This window comes from Taudactylus pleione, unplaced genomic scaffold (genome assembly GCF_031769625.1).
Source record: "Taudactylus pleione unplaced genomic scaffold, aTauple2 ptg000742l, whole genome shotgun sequence".
Taxonomy (NCBI): domain Eukaryota; kingdom Metazoa; phylum Chordata; class Amphibia; order Anura; family Myobatrachidae; genus Taudactylus; species Taudactylus pleione.
The window spans coordinates 16,776-34,225 of NW_028285144.1; positions in this window are offsets into that span (position 1 = coordinate 16,776).

Here is a 17,450-nt window from a genome sequence, read left to right on the forward strand (position 1 = left end):
TATCCTGGTCAGTGAGAGGTCTGTTCTCTGTAGGATTCGGCGGTCAAAGACCGACCAGACTGGTAGGGGTAGGTGGATCTCGTTGGGTCCATCTAGGTACGAACAGATCTGCCCCGTGGCACTAGCTATGCGGTATGAGTTATTGCGGCCGGATGTTCCTGGTTCATGACTCATGCATATGGACAGGACTCCACTTACCAAATACCAGTTTGGTTGGTTTTTGAAGAGGTGTGTATCAGTTTTAGGCCTCCCGCCTCAAGATTTTGGTACACACTCGTTTCTGATCGGAGCCGCAACTTCGGCGGCAGCTGCGGGTTTCTCGGCATCAGAAATTAAGGCCCTAGGAAGTTGGAAATCGGATAGTTATAAAGGTTACATTCGACCTAGGCGTGAAGGCCCTTTGTTTTAAAGTCATTTCACAGTCTGTTCCGGTTACGTTTATAGTTTATGCTTGCCTGGTTTTTGTCTTGTCTCATGTACTGTCCTGTCTTGTCTGTTACCCCTGTCCGTCCTACTCGGGATTAGCTACTCGCCATTGCTGGCAATGGGAGTCTTGAGGGATTTTACAATTTTTACCTGAACTGACGGATTCAATTCGGCTATTCTCAATCATTTAATTAGGCCATAGTCCATCCCTCAGCAGGTTTTTATTTTACCTCTTGCCGAGTTCACCTGTTTTTTCCCAATTCCCCCCCACCCATTCTTCCCCTTTGTGTCTTCTGTTTGTCTCAGCCACTTCAAATAGTAAAGTCGGCGACCAATAGAAAATTTTTCTTTTTGGCAGATACTCACTTATGTTCTATCAGATCCCACTAATACACCATAAAATTTTATTGTTTTATGACAATTACTAATTTTTTATTTACTGCTTTCCTCCACCTTTAGGATTGCTCTTTGACACGCAGGACATTTGGGTTATAGGCCACTCATATATTTTCTGGGCTGCTAGGTTTGAGTTCAGATCAAGCTCCAATTTTTGAATATTCAGCTAGGGTCCGTTGGATAGGTTCCAGAGGTATGAGATGGCATTCCTTTTGTCCTAAACTGTTAGAGTATGCAAGGCTTTTTGGTAGGCCACGTATTTTGGTGGCTTATTTAGGAGGCAACGACTTAGGGCAGATGTCCACTGTAGAATTACGAGTTGATATTGTCAACGATTTGGCGAGGGTGCTATCGGCCTGGCCCTTGTGTAAATTAATTTGGTCTTGCATTGTACCTCGACAGGTCTGGCGTGGGGTTAGGAGTTTTCCTGCTAATGACAAAGCTAGGAAGAAACTTAATTTCGCAGTTGCCAAATTTGTGATGGCCAATTATGGCCGTTTCATTTACCATAAGAACATTCAATTTCGATTTAGTTATATGTATAGACCTGATGGAGTTCATTTAACAGAGGAGGGTTTGTCATTGTTTATTGGGGATCTTTTTGAGGAGTTGGCGTTATTGGGGTAGTACTTGGTATGGTGGCGGTGCAGCGGTTCTATAAGCAGAACCTTGCTGTGGCGGGAAAGAACGGCAGGTCGCCAGTCCGGGTGCAATTATGATTTAAGGGCGCTCCCTTCGTTGACTGGTAGTTGGCTGTACCAACCTAACGGGGGGCAGTATCACCACCTAAATGGGTGGGAAGTCAAGATGGGGGTGAGCGTTACCTTTTGTTGATGATATGAGTTACATGGTTATGTGTATGCACTCTGGGCGATCTACGCCTGCTATGCCTTTTGTTGTTTGTGTGTGGGCATAGCAGATCTGGCTGATTTCTGGCCGTCCTTTCTTTGCCACCATACATCCTTAAATAAATAATAATTATTATTGCTCCAATAAATCGCCATCAAGTTATCTGCCAAATCCACGTCTCAGTGTCTTTATTTTATGTTAGTATGATAAGTGGTTTGCACACATGACAACACCTCATCCGATAGAAGGTTTAGAGAAACCGAAAGATTGCATAAGAAAAGAGGTGTTTTAAACCTCTAGGATGGGGGCAGGCATGTATGCAAATTACTTGTGGGAGTTAGCCTATGGCAAGCAGGGGCGGGTTTGTAACAGGAACATTATATAGTGGGATAAAAGTGTGGGCCAAAGCCTCTTTGTTCCAGATTCCCCACCCTCCCTCCCCTATAAATTTTGGTATGTTGTGGGTTTGGTTTTGGGTGGCGGGAAAGAACGGCAGGTCGCCAGTCCGGGTGCAATTATGATTTAAGGGCGCTCCCTTCGTTGACTGGTAGTTGGCTGTACCAACCTAACGGGGGGCAGTATCACCACCTAAACGGGTGGGAAGTCAAGATGGGGGTGAGCGTTACCTTTTGTTGATGATATGAGTTACATGGTTATGTGTATGCACTCTGGGCGATCTACGCCTGCTATGCCTTTTGTTGTTTGTGTGTGGACATAGCAGATCTGGCTGATTTCTGGCCGTCCTTTCTTTGCCACCATACATCCTTAAATAAATAATAATTATTATTGCTCCAATAAATCGCCATCAAGTTATCTGCCAAATCCACGTCTCAGTGTCTTTATTTTATGTTAGTATGATAAGTGGTTTGCACACATGACAACACCTCATCCGATAGAAGGTTTATTATTGTGTATCATCACTGCAGCGACACCAGCGCTCTCCTACACCTAGTGCTGGTGATTATACTGTATAATTACTGTGTATCATCACTGCAGCCTCACTAGTGCTCTCCTACATCTAGTGCTGGTGAGTTATACTGTATAATTACTGTGTATCATCACTGCAGCCTCACCAGTGCTCTCCTACATCTAGTGCTGGTGCATTATACTGTATAATCATTGTATATCATCACTGCAGCCTCTCCAGTGCTCTCCTACATCTAGTGCTGGTGCATTATACAGTATAATCATTGTGTATCATCACTGCAGCCTCACCAGCGCTCTCCTACATCTACAGCTGGTGAGTTATACAGTATAATCATTGTGTATCATAACTGCAGCCTCACCAGTGCTCTCCTACATCTAGTGCTGGTGCATTATACAGTATAATCATTGTGTATCATCACTGCAGCCTCACAAGTGCTCTCCTACATCTAGTGCTGGTGAGTTATACAGTATAATCATTGTGTATCATCACTGCAGCATCACCAGTGCTCTCCTACATCTAGTGCTGGTGAGTTATACAGTATAATCATTGTGTATCATCACTGCAGCCTCACCAGCGCTCTCCGACATCTAGTGCTGGTGACTTATACTGTATAATTACTGTGTATCATCACTGCAGCGTCACCAGTGCTCTCCTACATCTAGTGCTGGTGCGTTATACAGCATAATTATTGTGTATCATCACTGCAGCGTCACCAGTGCTCTCCTACATCTAGTGCTGGTGAGTTATACTGTATAATTACTGTGTATCATCACTGCAGCCTCACCAGTGCTCTCCTACATCTAGTGCTGGTGCGTTATACAGTATAATCATTGTGTATCATCACTGCAGCCTCACCAGTGCTCTCCTACATCTAGTGCTGGTGACTTATACTGTATAATTACTGTGTATCATCACTGCAGCGTCACCAGTGCTCTCCTACATCTAGTGCTGGTGACTTATACTGTATAATCATTGTGTATCATCACTGCAGCATCACCAGCGCTCTCCTACACCTAGTGCTGGTGAGTTATACAGTATAATCATTGTGTATCATCACTGCAGCCTCACCAGCGCTCTCCTACATCTAGTGCTGGTGAGTTATACAGTATAATCATTGTGTATCATCACTGCAGCCTCACCAGCGCTCTCCTACATCTAGTGCTGGTGCATTATACAGTATAATCATTGTGTATCATCACTGCAGCCTCACCAGTGCTCTCCTACATCTAGTGCTGGTGAGTTATACAGTATAATCATTGTGTATCATCACTGCAGCCTCACCAGCGCACTCCTACATCTAGTGCTGGTGCGTTATACAGTATAATCATTGTGTATCATCACTGCAGCCTCACCAGTGCTCTCCTACATCTAGTGCTGGTGACTTATACTGTATAATTATTGTGTACCATCACTGCAGCGTCACCAGTGCTCTCCTACATCTAGTGCTGGTGAGCTATACTGTATAAATACTGTGTATCATCACTGCAGCCTCACCAGCCCTTTCCCACATCTAGTGCTGGTGAGTTATACTGTATAATTACTGTGTATCATCACTGCAGCATCACCAGTGCTCTCCTACATCTAGTGCTGGTGAGTTATACTGTATAATCATTGTGTACCATCACTTCAGCATCACCAGCGCTCTCCTACATCTAGTGCTGGTGCGTTATACTGTGTAATTACTGTGTATCATCACTGCAGCCTCACATGTGCTCTCCTACATCTAGTGCTGGTGATTATACTGTATAATCATTGTGTATCATCACTGCATCCTCACCAGTGCTCTCCTACATCTAGTGCTGGTGCGTTATACTATATAATTACTGTGTATCATCACTGCAGCCTCACCAGTGCTCTCCTACATCTAGTGCTGGTGAGTTATACGGCATAATCATTGTGTATCATCACTTCAGTGTCACCAGTGCTCTCCTACATCTAGTGCTGGTGCGTTATACTGTATAATCATTGTGTATCATCACTGCAGCCTCACCAGTGCTCTCCTACATCTAGTGCTGGTGCGTTATACAGTATAATCATTGTGTTTCATCACTGCAGCCTCACCAGTGCTCTCCTACATCTAGTGCTGGTGCGTTATACAGTATAATCATTGTGTATCATCACTTCAGCCTCACCAGCACTCTCCTACATCTAGTGCTGGTGATTATACTGTATAATAATTGTGTTTCATCACTGCAGCGTCACCAGTGCTCTCCTACATCTAGTGCTGGTGCGTTATACTGTATAATTACTGTGTATCATCACTGCAGCCTCACCAGTGCTCTCCTACATCTAGTGCTGTTGATTATACTGTGTAATTACTGTGTATCATCACTGCAGCCTCACCACCGCTCTCCTACATCTAGTGCTGGTGCGTTATACTGTATAATTACTGTGTATCATCACTGCAGCCTCACCAGTGCTCTCCTACATCTAGTGCTGGTGATTATACTGTATAATTATTGTGTATCATCACTGCAGTCTCATCAGTGCTCTCCTACATCTAGTGCTTGGGAGTTATACTGTATAATTACTGTGTATCATCACTGCAGCCTCACCAGTGCTCTCCTACATCTAGTGCTGGTGAGTTATACTGTATAATTACTGTGTATCATCACTGCAGCATCGCCAGCGCTCTCCTACATCTAGTGCTGGTGATTATACTGTATAATTACTGTGTATCATCACTGCAGCCTCAGCAGTGCTCTCCTACATCGAGTGCTGGTGCGTTATACTGTATTATCATTGTGTATCATCACTGCAGCCTCACCAGTGCTCTCCTACATCGAGTGCTGGTGTGTTATACTGTATAATCATTGTGTATCATCACTGCAGCCTCACCAGTGCTCTCCTACATCTAGTGCTGGTGACTTATACTGTATAATCATTGTGTATCATCACTGCAGCATTGCCAGCGCTCTCCTACTTCTAGTGCTGGTGAGTTATACTGTATAATCATTGTGTATCATCACTACAACGTCACCAGTGCTCTCCTACATCTAGTGCTGGTGCGTTATACAGTATAATCATTGTGTATCATCACTGCAGCCTCACCAGTGCTCTCCATCATCTAGTGCTGGTGATTATACTGTATAATCATTGTGTATCATCACTGCAGCATCGCCAGCGCTCTCCTACATCTAGTGCTGGTGAGTTATACTGTATAATCATTGTGTATCATCACTGCAGCCTCACCAGTGCTCTCCTACATCTAGGGCTGGTGAGTTATCCTGTATAATTACTGTGTATCATCACTGCAGCATCGCCAGTGCTCTCCTACATCTAGTGCTGGTGAGTTATACTGTATAATTACTGTGTATCATCACTGCAGCCTCACCAGTGCTCTCCTACATCTAGTGCTGGTGTGTTATACTGTATAATTACTGTGTATCATCACTGCAGCCTCACCAGTGCTCTCCTACATCTAGTGCTGGTGTGTTATACTTTATAATTACTGTGTATCATCACTGCAGCGTCACCAGCGCTCTCCTACATCTAGTGCTGGTGCGTTATACAGTATAATCATTGTGCATCATCACTGCAGCGTCACCAGTGCTCTCCTACATCTAGTGCTGGTGAGTTATACTTTATAATTATTGTGTATCATCACTGCAGCGTCACCAGTGCTCTCCTACATCTAGTGCTGGTGCGTTATACTGTATAATCATTGTGCATCATCACTGCAGCGACACCAGTGCTCTCCTACATCTAGTGCTGGTGCATTATACTGTATAATTACTGTGTATCATCACTGCAGCGTCACCAGTGCTCTCCTACATCTAGTGCTGGTACATTATACTGTATAATCATTGTGTATCATCACTGCAGCGTCACCAGTGCTCTCCTACATCTAGTGCTGGTGCGTTATACTGTATAATCATTGTGTATCATCACTGCAGCATCACCAGTGCTCTCCTACATCTAGTGCTGATGCATTATACTGTATAATTACTGTGTATCATCACTGCAGCCTCACCAGTGCTCTCCTACATCTAGTGCTGGTGCGTTATACTGTATAATTACTGTGTATCATCACTGCAGCGTCACCAACGCTCTCCTACATCTAGTGCTGGTGCGTTATACTGTATAATTACTGTGTGTCATCACTGCAGCCCCACCAGTGCTCTCCTACATCTAGTGCTGATGCATTATACTGTATAATCATTGTGTATCATCACTGCAGCCTCACCAGTGCTCTCCTACATCTAGTGCTGGTGATTATACTGTATAATCATTGTGTATCATCACTGCCGCCTCACCAGCGCTCTCCTACATCTAGTGCTGATGCATTATACTGTATAATAATTGTGTATCATCACTGCCGCCTCACCAGTGCTCTCCTACATCTAGTGCTGATGCATTATACTGTATAATCATTGTGTATCATCACTGCCGCCTCACCAGCGCTCTCCTACATCTAGTGCTGGTGATTATACTGTATAATTACTGTGTATCATCACTGCAGCCTCACCAGTGCTCTCCTACATCTTGTGCTGGTGCATTATACTGTATAATTACTGTGTATCATCACTGCAGCCTCACCAGTGCTCTCCTACATCTAGTGCTGGTGCATTATACTGTATAATTACTGGGTGTCATCACTGCAGCCTCACCAGTGCTCTCCTACATCTAGTGCTGGAGACTTATACTGTATAATCATTGTGTATCATCACTGCAGCGTCACCAGTGCTCTCCTACATCTAGTGCTGGTGAGTTATACTTTATAATTATTGTGTATCATCACTGCAGCGTCACCAGTGCTCTCCTACATCTAGTGCTGGTGCGTTATACTGTATAATCATTGTGCATCATCACTGCAGCGACACCAGTGCTCTCCTACATCTAGTTCTGGTGCATTATACTGTATAATTACTGTGTATCATCACTGCAGCGTCACCAGTGCTCTCCTACATCTAGTGCTGGTACATTATACTGTATAATCATTGTGTATCATCACTGCAGCGTCACCAGTGCTCTCCTACATCTAGTGCTGGTGCGTTATACTGTATAATCATTGTGTATCATCACTGCAGCATCACCAGTGCTCTCCTACATCTAGTGCTGATGCATTATACTGTATAATTACTGTGTATCATCACTGCAGCCTCACCAGTGCTCTCCTACATCTAGTGCTGGTGCGTTATACTGTATAATTACTGTGTATCATCACTGCAGCGTCACCAACGCTCTCCTACATCTAGTGCTGGTGCGTTATACTGTATAATTACTGTGTGTCATCACTGCAGCCCCACCAGTGCTCTCCTACATCTAGTGCTGATGCATTATACTGTATAATCATTGTGTATCATCACTGCAGCCTCACCAGCGCTCTCCTACATCTAGTGCTGGTGAGTTATACTTTATAATTATTGTGTATCATCACTGCAGCGTCACCAGTGCTCTCCTACATCTAGTGCTGGTGCGTTATACTGTATAATCATTGTGCATCATCACTGCAGCGACACCAGTGCTCTCCTACATCTAGTGCTGGTGCATTATACTGTATAATTACTGTGTATCATCACTGCAGCGTCACCAGTGCTCTCCTACATCTAGTGCTGGTACATTATACTGTATAATCATTGTGTATCATCACTGCAGCGTCACCAGTGCTCTCCTACATCTAGTGCTGGTGCGTTATACTGTATAATCATTGTGTATCATCACTGCAGCATCACCAGTGCTCTCCTACATCTAGTGCTGATGCATTATACTGTATAATCATTGTGTATCATCACTGCCGCCTCACCAGTGCTCTCCTACATCTAGTGCTGATGCATTATACTGTATAATCATTGTGTATCATCACTGCCACCTCACCAGCGCTCTCCTACATCTAGTGCTGGTGATTATACTGTATAATTACTGTGTATCATCACTGCAGCCTCACCAGTGCTCTCCTACATCTAGTGCTGGTGCATTATACTGTATAATTACTGTGTATCATCACTGCAGCCTCACCAGTGCTCTCCTACATCTAGTGCTGGTGCATTATACTGTATAATTACTGGGTGTCATCACTGCAGCCTCACCAGTGCTCTCCTACATCTAGTGCTGGAGACTTATACTGTATAATCATTGTGTATCATCACTGCAGCGTCACCAGTGCTCTCCTACATCTAGTGCTGGTGTGTTATACTTTATAATTACTGTGTATCATCCCTGCAGCGTCACCAGCGCTCTCCTACATCTAGTGCTGGTGCGTTATACAGTATAATCATTGTGCATCATCACTGCAGCGTCACCAGTGCTCTCCTACATCTAGTGCTGGTGAGTTATACTTTATAATTATTGTGTATCATCACTGCAGCGTCACCAGTGCTCTCCTATATCTAGTGCTGGTGCGTTATACTGTATAATCATTGTGCATCATCACTGCAGCGACACCAGTGCTCTCCTACATCTAGTGCTGGTGCATTATACTGTATAATTACTGTGTATCATCACTGCAGCATCACCAGTGCTCTCCTACATCTAGTGCTGGTACATTATACTGTATAATCATTGTGTATCATCACTGCAGCGTCACCAGTGCTCTCCTACATCTAGTGCTGGTGCATTATACTGTATAATTACTGTGTATCATCACTGCAGCGTCACCAGTGCTCTCCTACATCTAATGCTGGTGCTTTATACTGTATAATTACTGTGTATCATCACTGCAGCCTCACCAGTGCTCTCCTACATCTAGTGATGGTGCGTTATACTGTATAATTACTGTGTATCATCACTGCAGCCTCACCAGTGCTCTCCTACATCTAGTGCTGATGCATTATACTGTATAATCATTGTGTATCATCACTGCCGCCTCACCAGCGCTCTCCTACATCTAGTGCTGGTGATTATACTGTATAATTACTGTGTATCATCACCGCAGCCTCACCAGTGCTCTCCTACATCTAGTGCTGGTGCATTATACTGTATAATTACTGTGTATCATCACTGCAGCCTCACCAGTGCTCTCCTACATCTAGTGCTGGTGAGTTATACTTTATAATTATTGTGTATCATCACTGCAGCGTCACCAGTGCTCTCCTACATCTAGTGCTGGTACATTTTACTGTATAATCATTGTGTATCATCACTGCAGCATCACCAGTGCTCTCCTACATCTAGTGCTGGTGCGTTATACTGTATAATCATTGTGTATCATCACTGCAGCATCACCAGCGCTCTCCTACATCTAGTGCTGGTGATTATACTGTATAATCATTGTGTATCATCACTGCCTCCTCACCAGCGCTCTCCTACATCTAGTGCTGATGCATTATACTGTATAATCATTGTGTATCATCACTGCCGCCTCACCAGTGCTCTCCTACATCTAGTGCTGATTCATTATACTGTATAATCATTGTGTATCATCACTGCCGCCTCACCAGCGCTCTCCTACATCTAGTGCTGGTGATTATACTGTATAATTACTGTGTATCATCACTGCAGCCTCACCAGTGCTCTCCTACATCTAGTGCTGGTGCATTATACTGTATAATTACTGTGTATCATCACTGCAGCCTCACCAGTGCTCTCCTACATCTAGTGCTGGTGCATTATACTGTATAATTACTGTGTGTCATCACTGCAGCCCCACCAGTGCTCTCCTACATCTAGTGCTGATGCATTATACTGTATAATCATTGTGTATCATCACTGCAGCGTCACCAACGCTCTCCTACATCTAGTGCTGGTGCGTTATACTGTATAATTACTGTGTGTCATCACTGCAGCCCCACCAGTGCTCTCCTACATCTAGTGCTGATGCATTATACTGTATAATCATTGTGTATCATCACTGCAGCCTCACCAGTGCTCTCCTACATCTAGTGCTGGTGATTATACTGTATAATTACTGTGTATCATCACTGCAGCCTCACCAGTGCTCTCCTACATCTAGTGCTGGTGTGTTATACTGTATAATCATTGTGTACCATCACTTCAGCATCACCAGCGCTCTCCTACATCTAGTGCTGGTGCGTTATACTGTGTAATTACTGTGTATCATCACTGCAGCCTCACATGTGCTCTCCTACATCTAGTGCTGGTGATTATACTGTATAATCATTGTGTATCATCACTGCATCCTCACCAGTGCTCTCCTACATCTAGTGCTGGTGCGTTATACTATATAATTACTGTGTATCATCACTGCAGCCTCACCAGTGCTCTCCTACATCTAGTGCTGGTGAGTTATACGGCATAATCATTGTGTATCATCACTGCAGCGTCACCAGTGCTCTCCTACATCTAGTGCTGGTGCGTTATACTGTATAATCATTGTGTATCATCACTGCAGCCTCACCAGTGCTCTCCTACATCTAGTGCTGGTGCGTTATACAGTATAATCATTGTGTTTCATCACTGCAGCCTCACCAGTGCTCTCCTACATCTAGTGCTGGTGCGTTATACAGTATAATCATTGTGTATCATCACTACAGCCTCACCAGCACTCTCCTACATCTAGTGCTGGTGATTATACTGTATAATCATTGTGTTTCATCACTGCAGCCTCACCAGTGCTCTCCTACATCTAGTGCTGGTGCATTATACTGTATAATTACTGTGTATCATCACTGCAGCCTCACCAGTGCTCTCCTACATCTAGTGCTGGTGCATTATACTGTATAATTACTGGGTGTCATCACTGCAGCCTCACCAGTGCTCTCCTACATCTAGTGCTGGAGACTTATACTGTATAATCATTGTGTATCATCACTGCAGCGTCACCAGTGCTCTCCTACATCTAGTGCTGGTGTGTTATACTTTATAGTTACTGTGTATCATCCCTGCAGCGTCACCAGCGCTCTCCTACATCTAGTGCTGGTGCGTTATACAGTATAATCATTGTGCATCATCACTGCAGCGTCACCAGTGCTCTCCTACATCTAGTGCTGGTGAGTTATACTTTATAATTATTGTGTATCATCACTGCAGCGTCACCAGTGCTCTCCTATATCTAGTGCTGGTGCGTTATACTGTATAATCATTGTGCATCATCACTGCAGCGACACCAGTGCTCTCCTACATCTAGTGCTGGTGCATTATACTGTATAATTACTGTGTATCATCACTGCAGCATCACCAGTGCTCTCCTACATCTAGTGCTGGTACATTATACTGTATAATCATTGTGTATCATCACTGCAGCGTCACCAGTGCTCTCCTACATCTAGTGCTGGTGCATTATACTGTATAATTACTGTGTATCATCACTGCAGCGTCACCAGTGCTCTCCTACATCTAATGCTGGTGCTTTATACTGTATAATTACTGTGTATCATCACTGCAGCCTCACCAGTGCTCTCCTACATCTAGTGATGGTGCGTTATACTGTATAATTACTGTGTATCATCACTGCAGCCTCACCAGTGCTCTCCTACATCTAGTGCTGATGCATTATACTGTATAATCATTGTGTATCATCACTGCCGCCTCACCAGCGCTCTCCTACATCTAGTGCTGGTGATTATACTGTATAATTACTGTGTATCATCACCGCAGCCTCACCAGTGCTCTCCTACATCTAGTGCTGGTGCATTATACTGTATAATTACTGTGTATCATCACTGCAGCCTCACCAGTGCTCTCCTACATCTAGTGCTGGTGAGTTATACTTTATAATTATTGTGTATCATCACTGCAGCGTCACCAGTGCTCTCCTACATCTAGTGCTGGTACATTATACTGTATAATCATTGTGTATCATCACTGCAGCATCACCAGTGCTCTCCTACATCTAGTGCTGGTGCGTTATACTGTATAATCATTGTGTATCATCACTGCAGCATCACCAGCGCTCTCCTACATCTAGTGCTGGTGATTATACTGTATAATCATTGTGTATCATCACTGCAGCATCACCAGCGCTCTCCTACATCTAGTGCTGATTCATTATACTGTATAATCATTGTGTATCATCACTGCCGCCTCACCAGCGCTCTCCTACATCTAGTGCTGGTGATTATACTGTATAATTACTGTGTATCATCACTGCAGCCTCACCAGTGCTCTCCTACATCTAGTGCTGGTGCATTATACTGTATAATTACTGTGTATCATCACTGCAGCCTCACCAGTGCTCTCCTACATCTAGTGCTGGTGCATTATACTGTATAATTACTGTGTGTCATCACTGCAGCCCCACCAGTGCTCTCCTACATCTAGTGCTGATGCATTATACTGTATAATCATTGTGTATCATCACTGCAGCCTCACCAGTGCTCTCCTACATCTAGTGCTGGTGATTATACTGTATAATTACTGTGTATCATCACTGCAGCCTCACCAGTGCTCTCCTACATCTAGTGCTGGTGTGTTATACTGTATAATCATTGTGTACCATCACTTCAGCATCACCAGCGCTCTCCTACATCTAGTGCTGGTGCGTTATACTGTGTAATTACTGTGTATCATCACTGCAGCCTCACATGTGCTCTCCTACATCTAGTGCTGGTGATTATACTGTATAATCATTGTGTATCATCACTGCATCCTCACCAGTGCTCTCCTACATCTAGTGCTGGTGCGTTATACTATATAATTACTGTGTATCATCACTGCAGCCTCACCAGTGCTCTCCTACATCTAGTGCTGGTGAGTTATACGGCATAATCATTGTGTATCATCACTGCAGCGTCACCAGTGCTCTCCTACATCTAGTGCTGGTGCGTTATACTGTATAATCATTGTGTATCATCACTGCAGCCTCACCAGTGCTCTCCTACATCTAGTGCTGGTGCGTTATACAGTATAATCATTGTGTTTCATCACTGCAGCCTCACCAGTGCTCTCCTACATCTAGTGCTGGTGCGTTATACAGTATAATCCTTGTGTATCATCACTACAGCCTCACCAGCACTCTCCTACATCTAGTGCTGGTGATTATACTGTATAATCATTGTGTTTCATCACTGCAGCGTCACCAGTGCTCTCCTACATCTAGTGCTGGTGCGTTATACTGTATAATTACTGTGTATCATCACTGCAGCCTCACCAGTGCTCTCCTACATCTAGTGCTGTTGATTATACTGTGTAATTACTGTGTATCATCACTGCAGCCTCACCACCGCTCTCCTACATCTAGTGCTGGTGCGTTATACTGTATAATTACTGTGTATCATCACTGCAGCCTCACCAGTGCTCACCTACATCTAGTGCTGGTGATTATACTGTATAATTATTGTGTATCATCACTGCAGTCTCATCAGTGCTCTCCTACATCTAGTGCTTGGGAGTTATACTGTATAATAACTGTGTATCATCACTGCAGCCTCACCAGTGCTCTCCTACATCTAGTGATGGTGCGTTATACTGTATAATTACTGTGTATCATCACTGCAGCCTCACCAGTGCTCTCCTACATCTAGTGCTGATGCATTATACTGTATAATCATTGTGTATCATCACTGCCGCCTCACCAGCGCTCTCCTACATCTAGTGCTGGTGATTATACTGTATAATTACTGTGTATCATCACCGCAGCCTCACCAGTGCTCTCCTACATCTAGTACTGGTGCATTATACTGTATAATTACTGTGTATCATCACTGCAGCCTCACCAGTGCTCTCCTACATCTAGTGCTGGTGAGTTATACTTTATAATTATTGTGTATCATCACTGCAGCGTCACCAGTGCTCTCCTACATCTAGTGCTGGTACATTATACTGTATAATCATTGTGTATCATCACTGCAGCATCACCAGTGCTCTCCTACATCTAGTGCTGGTGCGTTATACTGTATAATCATTGTGTATCATCACTGCAGCATCACCAGCGCTCTCCTACATCTAGTGCTGGTGATTATACTGTATAATCATTGTGTATCATCACTGCCTCCTCACCAGCGCTCTCCTACATCTAGTGCTGATGCATTATACTGTATAATCATTGTGTATCATCACTGCCGCCTCACCAGTGCTCTCCTACATCTAGTGCTGATTCATTATACTGTATAATCATTGTGTATCATCACTGCCGCCTCACCAGCGCTCTCCTACATCTAGTGCTGGTGATTATACTGTATAATTACTGTGTATCATCACTGCAGCCTCACCAGTGCTCTCCTACATCTAGTGCTGGTGCATTATACTGTATAATTACTGTGTATCATCACTGCAGCCTCACCAGTGCTCTCCTACATCTAGTGCTGGTGCATTATACTGTATAATTACTGTGTGTCATCACTGCAGCCCCACCAGTGCTCTCCTACATCTAGTGCTGATGCATTATACTGTATAATCATTGTGTATCATCACTGCAGCCTCACCAGTGCTCTCCTACATCTAGTGCTGGTGATTATACTGTATAATTACTGTGTATCATCACTGCAGCCTCACCAGTGCTCTCCTACATCTAGTGCTGGTGTGTTATACTGTATAATCATTGTGTACCATCACTTCAGCATCACCAGCGCTCTCCTACATCTAGTGCTGGTGCGTTATACTGTGTAATTACTGTGTATCATCACTGCAGCCTCACATGTGCTCTCCTACATCTAGTGCTGGTGATTATACTGTATAATCATTGTGTATCATCACTGCATCCTCACCAGTGCTCTCCTACATCTAGTGCTGGTGCGTTATACTATATAATTACTGTGTATCATCACTGCAGCCTCACCAGTGCTCTCCTACATCTAGTGCTGGTGAGTTATACGGCATAATCATTGTGTATCATCACTGCAGCATCACCAGTGCTCTCCTACATCTAGTGCTGGTGCGTTATACTGTATAATCATTGTGTATCATCACTGCAGCCTCACCAGTGCTCTCCTACATCTAGTGCTGGTGCGTTATACAGTATAATCATTGTGTTTCATCACTGCAGCCTCACCAGTGCTCTCCTACATCTAGTGCTGGTGCGTTATACAGTATAATCATTGTGTTTCATCACTGCAGCCTCACCAGTGCTCTCCTACATCTAGTGCTGTTGATTATACTGTGTAATTACTGTGTATCATCACTGCAGCCTCACCACCGCTCTCCTACATCTAGTGCTGGTGCGTTATACTGTATAATTACTGTGTATCATCACTGCAGCCTCACCAGTGCTCTCCTACATCTAGTGCTGGTGATTATACTGTATAATTACTGTGTATCATCACTGCAGCCTCAGCAGTGCTCTCCTACATCGAGTGCTGGTGCGTTATACTGTATAATCATTGTGTATCATCACTGCAGCCTCACCAGTGCTCTCCTACATCGAGTGCTGGTGTGTTATACTGTATAATCATTGTGTATCATCACTGCAGCCTCACCAGTGCTCTCCTACATCTAGTGCTGGTGACTTATACTGTATAATCATTGTGTATCATCACTGCAGCATTGCCAGCGCTCTCCTACTTCTAGTGCTGGTGAGTTATACTGTATAATCATTGTGTATCATCACTACAACGTCACCAGTGCTCTCCTACATCTAGTGCTGGTGCGTTATACAGTATAATCATTGTGTATCATCACTGCAGCCTCACCAGTGCTCTCCATCATCTAGTGCTGGTGATTATACTGTATAATCATTGTGTATCATCACTGCAGCATCGCCAGCGCTCTCCTACATCTAGTGCTGGTGAGTTATACTGTATAATCATTGTGTACCATCACTTCAGCGTCACCAGTGCTCTCCTACATCTAGTGCTGGTGCGTTATACAGTATAATCATTGTGTATCATCACTGAAGCCTCACCAGTGCTCTCCTACATCTAGGGCTGGTGAGTTATACTGTATAATTACTGTATATCATCACTGCAGCATCGCCAGTGCTCTCCTACATCTAGTGCTGGTGAGTTATACTGTATAATTACTGTGTATCATCACTGCAGCCTCACCAGTGCTCTCCTACATCTAGTGCTGGTGCGTTATACTGTATAATTACTGTGTATCATCACTGCAGCCTCACCAGTGCTCTCCTACATCTAGTGCTGGTGATTATACTATATAATCATTGTGTATCATCACTGCAGTCTCATCAGAGCTCTCCTACATCTAGTGCTGGGGAGTTATACTGTATAATTACTGTGTATCATCACTGCAGCCTCACCAGTGCTCTCCTACATCTAGTGCTGGTGAGTTATACTGTATAATTATTGTGTATCATCACTGCAGCCTCACCAGTGCTCTCCTACACCTAGTGCTGGTGATTATACTGTATAATCATTGTGTATCATCACTGCAGCCTCACCAGTGCTCTTCTACATCAAGTGCTGGTGAGTTATACTGTATAATTATTGTGTATCATCACTGCATCCTCACCAGCGCTCTCCTACACCTAGTGCTGGTGAGTTATACTGTATAATTATTGTGTATCATCACTGCAGCCTCACCAGTGCTCTCCTACATCTTGTACTGGTGAGTTATACTGTATAATTACTGTGTATCATCACTGCAGCCTCACCAGCACTCTCCTAAACCTAGTGCTGGTGAGTTATACTGTATAATTTTTGTGTATCATCACTGCAGCCTCACCAGCGCTCTCCTACATCTAGTGCTGGTGAGTTATACTGTATAATTACTGTGTATCATCACTGCAGCCCCACCAGTGCTCTCCTACATCTAGTGCTGATGCATTATACTGTATAATCATTGTGTATCATCACTGCAGCCTCATCAGCGCTCTCCTACATCTAGTGCTGGTGATTATACTGTATAATTACTGTGTATCATCACTGCAGCCTTACCAGTGCTCTCCTACATCTATTGCTGATGCATTATACTGTATAATCATTGTGTATCATCACTGCCGCCTCACCAGCGCTCTCCTACATCTAGTGCTGGTGATTATACTGTATAATTACTGTGTATCATCACTGCAGCCTCACCAGTGCTCTCCTACATCTAGTGCTGGTGCATTATACTGTATAAT